This window comes from Heteronotia binoei, chromosome 17 (assembly GCF_032191835.1).
Source record: "Heteronotia binoei isolate CCM8104 ecotype False Entrance Well chromosome 17, APGP_CSIRO_Hbin_v1, whole genome shotgun sequence".
NCBI lineage: Eukaryota > Metazoa > Chordata > Lepidosauria > Squamata > Gekkonidae > Heteronotia > Heteronotia binoei.
In genome coordinates this window covers 38,542,531-38,548,360 of record NC_083239.1, presented here as the reverse complement: position 1 = coordinate 38,548,360, position 5,830 = coordinate 38,542,531, and positions in this window count along the sequence as shown.

Sequence of the window (5,830 nt, the reverse complement as noted above, 5' to 3'; positions counted from 1 at the left end):
GTTCATAACAAACAGTCCCATGTAGACGATAATAAGTCCTTCCACATTCAAAGGAATCCTCGGTCCAGTTGCTCCTGAGGAGACCCCGTAGTGTATCTGAATGGCTTCAATTAGGGTTGCCAAGCTGAAGTCAGAAAATATCTGGGGACTTTGGGGGTGGAGCCAGGAGACTCTGGGGCGGAGCCAGACTTTCCCATTTCTAAAATAAATGCATAAAAACACAGTAGTGCAGTTCACCTGAATAGTCATTTCCTCATCCCCCAATAGCTGCAATTCTAGTAAATGAAAGTGTAAACACACAAAAAGCAGCCAAAATGCACAGAGTTTGCAAGCTCACATTTTTGTGATCTCCCTGGAGCTTTACTCACAGGAACTGCTGTTCTTCAGGCTAACACAGGCAAATAAAAAGAAAGGTGGAGTTTTCCTCCATCCCATAAACAGGCTCCTATACAAAGACTCTGAAAACAATGCAAAACAAGCACGGACAGACACACACTATTACTGCCTCCCCTACAAAGACTTCTGAAAAGTACTCTCTCTCTCTCTCTCACTGGGTCTGGTTCCTCTACGACGACATCTGAAAATTACAGGGGCTATGCTACTCTCCCTCATTCACATACACTCTTACTTGCTCTGAAACGAAAGCAAAATAAATGGAGTGATTGTTTCCCAGAGGCTGCTGCTGACCCTTCCGCATGAACTACTTCCTGCTCCCTGCTCAACTTTAAAGGCACGCGCGCGCACACACACACATTTTAAAACTGGACTCGTTTCTAAACCTGCGGGAGATCAAGAGGTACTGGTAGCTGTGGGGGCAGGGCTCCCCCCCCCATTCAGCTGTTTGAGGGGGGGGAAGCCTGTAAAACTGGGGGATCCTCCGCTGGGACCTGGGGATTGGGAAGCCTAGTTTCAATTCCAAATGTATAAAGTCCACAGCATCACACAGCGACGAGGTAGTGCTTTATATTCCCTCGTTTCACTAGCTTTGACCAGCTTTCAACAACTTTATCAGAGCATGGCAAGATTTCAGTTCTTTGCACACGGTGAAGTTACAATTTTCCAAAAGTCCAGGTGGTGGCTGGAGATCTCCTGCTCTTACAACTGATCTCCAGGCAACAACCATCAGTACACCTGGAGAAAGTGGCCGATTTGTAAGGTGGTCCCTACAGCATTAGTAAGAGCCCCATGGCGCAGAGTGTTAAAGCTGCAATACCGCAGTCCTAAGCTCTGCTCACGACCTGAGTTCGATCCCCGGTGGTAGCTGGTTTTTCAGGTAGCCGGCTCCAGGTTGACTCAGCCTTCCATCCTTCCGAGGTTGGTAAAATGAGTCCCCAGCTTGCTGGGGGGAAAGTGTAGATGACTGGGGAAGGCAATGGCAAACCACCCCATAAAAAGTTTGCTGTGAAAATGTGAAAGCAACGTCACCCCAGAGTCGGAAACGACTGGTGCTTGCACAGGGGACCTCTACAGCATTACAGCCCATGGAAGTTCCACCCCAATCTACCCTTCTGAAGCTCCACCCACAAAATCGCCAGATGCTTCCCAACCTGGAGCTGGCAACCCTACTTTGAATCATCTTTGTTGCTCAGATATTAAGTTGTCACGCTGTGCTGTCACCCTGTAGGACATTGCATCTGAACACATTTCCAGTGGTCAAGAGGAGAGAAGGCAAGCTTCAGCTTCAGTATCCTGCAGAGCTCTGTTCATTTCTGTAACAGGTGTAACCAGGGGGCGGGGGGGGGGGGTTGGAGCAGAACACAGTTCCAGCTGGCTTGACATCAGGGGGTGTGGCCTAATATGCAAAGGAGTTTTTGCTGGGCTTTTTCCACCAAAAAAAACCCAGTGTGAAATAATAGCTATGTCAGGGGGTGCGGCCTAATATGCAAATGAGTTCTTGCTGGGGGGGTTCCCTACAAAAAAAAGCCCTGATTACAAGAATCTTGGGTCTAGATCAGGGGTGGCCAAACTGAGGCTTGAGAACTACGTATGGCTTTCACACATATTGTTGGCTCTCAAAGCCACCGCTGCCCCATTGGCCAGCTTGAAAAAGGTATTTAAATCATTTATTCAAGCCAACCCAGCCAGCAGCTTGGAGAATGCATTTGAAGTTGCTTTCTTTCCACCTCTCCCTCCCTCCTTATCTATTTTCCTTCCTGCCTGCCTGCTTTCAAACATTTGATGTTCATACCTTGCAACTCTCAGACATCTGACAATTATTCTATGTAGCTCTTATGTTAAGCAAGTTTGGAGACCCCTGGTCCAGATAAATGTAAAAAATCAAACATTTTGATAACTGATTAAACAAAGAAAGCTGTGTTGTAAACAAAGGGAGTCTATAGCCATAGTAAGAGCACAGGGATTGGGAGGTCAAGGGAATAAGACACCAAGAAAGAATGAAAAGTGTAGAAGGGATGTAAGAAACAAGCCAAAAGGCTGGTCTCATGAATTGACCTTCCCAAACAGCTTTCAATTAGTCCGTGGAACTCCCTGCCACAAGCAGCTGTGGAGGCATAAAACAGGATAAGGCATGAACTTGCCTTATCCCCTATCAAGGGCTGTCAAGTTCCATATTGTCTAATCCAGGGGTGGCCAACTGTAGCTCTCCAGATGTTTTTTGCATACAACTCCCACCAGCCCCAGCCATTGGCCATGCTGGCTGGGGCTGATGGGAGTTGTAGGCAAAAAAACATCTGGAGAGTTACCATTGGCCACCCCTGGTCTAATCAGACTGGCAGTGGCTCTCCAGAGCCTATTTGGTCTTTTTAGGCAGAGATGCTGGGGATCGAACCTGGGACCTTCTGCATGGTAAACAGATGCTCTTCCACTGAGCCACGGCAACTCCCCCATTCACCCCTCCCCACCAGGTAGCACCAACAAGGTTTTATAGTAAAGTTATTTAGTGGTAACTGATAAATTTCCAGTCCCTTGAACTCTGCCCTGAGAAGGGATGTTTCACTGTAGAATATAATGATTAAACTATGACTAAAAGAAAGTACCATGGAAATCTACACTCGGTCACTCACTAGTGAAGAATGGATGAGTTTCCTCTTCCTGCTATTTCAGCTTACCTGGATTCACTGAGGATAAAATGGGGGAGGGGGAATGTGTAAATTAAATGAGGCTCAGAAGTGCTCCATCAGAATCCAAACAAAGTCGCTCCTTATAGCCCATTGCAAGTCTCCCAAGTACGGGGAAGGGGGGCGGAGCTGTTCTCAAGTAATTCCTGCACCTCAAAAATAAAGTATACTGAATGAAGAACTGGATTTATACCCTGCCCTGCCTTCACTTGGCGTCTCAGAGCAGCTTACAATCTCCTTTCCCTTCCTCTCTTCACAACAGACACCCTGTGAGGTAGGCGGGGGTGAAAGAGCTCTTAAAGAACTGCTCTTTTGAGAACTGCGGTTTGCCCAAGGTCACACCAGCAGGTGCATGAGGAGGGGGGGAATCTCCCAAACCCAGTTCTCCCAGATTAGAGTTTGCACTTAACCACTACACCAAACTAGACATTGCCTGGTATAATAAGTGCTTCTCTTGGGAGCACTCCTGTCCCAACAGATAGACATTACCCCTTCAGGACTCTACCATGTGACTGTGTGTGGAGAGGGAATCATTTGCTAGAATGTCCTTAATTTACTTTTAAAAGGCCTCCCGTACATAGGAGAACTAGATCCAACTTCAGTAGCCCCTTAAAGACAAGCAAGACTTTCAGAGTATAAGCTTTTCAAAGCCGAAGTCCCCTTGGTCAGAAACTTTTGATTCTAAAAAGCTGAAAATCTCTGAAAATCTTGTCGGTTTCTAAGGGGCTAGTGGACTTGAACCTGGCTCTCTGACTGCGGCCCAACAGTTTCACAACAGTAGCTATCTTCTTGAACACACAACATCACACATTAAAAGGAAACACTTCATTCTTCCCAGCATGTTTGTTTTTCATAAGCAGGATTTTCTTTGGGGGCGGGGGGAGGAACTATGGGAAGCCTGCTATGACTTAGACCAGGCTAGCCAGTCTCAGAAGGTAAGCAAGACCTGTTCAGTTTTGTATTTGGATGGGAGACTTCCAAGGAACACCAGGGGCTGTGAGCAGGGCATTTCTTGTAGCAGGAACTCCTTTGCATATTAGGCCACAACCTCCTGGTGCAGCCAGTCCTCATGGAGCTTACAGTAGGCCTTGTAATATGAGCCCTGTAAGTTCTTGGAAGAGTGGCTACATCGGGATGGGGGGGTGGCCTAATATGCAAAGGAGTTCCTGCTACATAAAAAGGCCCTGTTGTGATGCAGAGACAGGCAACGGCAAACCACCTCTAAACAACTCTTGCCTTGAAAACTCTACTGGGTTGCCATAAAACTCCACTGGGAGAGCCACTTTGGTGTAGTGGTTAAGTGTGTGGACTCCTCTGGGAGAACTGGGTTTGATTCTCCACTCCTCCACTTGCAGCTGCTGGAATGGCCTTGGGTCAGCCATAGCTCTTGTAGGAGTTGTCCTTGAGAGGGCAGCTGCTGTAAGAGCTCTCTCAGCCCTACCTACCTCACAGGGAGTCTGAGACTATAAGATTCATAGTATAGTATAGGGCGGGATATTGTATAATTGATGTATGAAATGTTAGCCGCCCTGAGCCTGCTCCGGCGGGGAGGGCGGGATACAAATAAAAGTTGTTGTTGTTGTTGAAAATCCAATATTATCACAAGTCAGCTGTGAACTGATGGCAAAAAAATAAGGGGGGGGGGGGGGCATGTGGCTTTTTCAGTTGGGGAGTAGCACAGTCCAGGAATGGCTGTACCTCTTCTTTTTCCTTTCGCTTTCGCATGGACTTGGCTGTGGCAATAGAAGAACAAAACTATTCCCAGATGCTTGTTGCACTGGGACAGCTGTGCTCAATGGCTGATTGCTAGTACTTAAAGGCTACATCTACATCGAGCTGCTGAGGGGGGGTGCGGGGAGAGATTGGTTTTAACAGAACATAAAGATTCATCTGCTGTAATTTACGGCTTCTGATGCCAGAACTGTTCACTGCGAGAAAACAGAAGGCAGTGAACGGAACGCTTGCCCTGCTACGCTGGAAGAAGGCCCTTGTTAAAGGCTTGTAAGAGCTTTGTTTGTTTTAGGCCAGATCTGGACTTTACAAGTCTGAGAATCTCCATCACTAGGCCAGGGGTGGCCAAACCGTGGCTCTTTCACACATATTGTGTGGCTCTTGTAGCTCTGCCGCTCCACTTACCAGCTTGGAGAATGCATTTAAAATTAAAGTTGCTTTCTTTCCACTTCTCCCTCCTCCATCTATTGGCTTGCCTCCCCTCCTCCCTCTCACCACATCTTGAGGCTCTGAAAAATCTGATTTTCATCTCTTGCTACTCTCAAGAATTAGATGTTTATTCTGCGTGGCTCTTAACGTTAAACAAGTTTGGCCACCTCTGCACTAGCCCGATGAGGATTGAAAAGCCTGAGAATCTTAAACATTAGCCCCAAGGAGGCGGCTCCAGAATTCTAAAATCCTAATTACAAGACAGTTCAGATGCTGCTGTTATGAAGCACGGGTAAAGCACGGGTCCACCTTCACATGAACACATGAAGCTGCCTTATACTGAATCAGAGTTTTGGTCCACCAAGGGCAGTCTTGTCTCAAACTGACACAGTGGCTCTCCAGGGTCTTAGGCAGAGAGAGGTCTTTTCCGTCACCTACTGCCTGGTCCTTTCGACTGGAGATGCCGGGGATTGAACCGGGGACCTTCTGCGTGCCAAGTGGATGCTCTACCATACTGAGCCACAGTCCCTCTGTAAATGGTCAGGGCAGTGAACTGGGGAGGCAGAAAGGAAGACCGACGAGACGACAGGGGC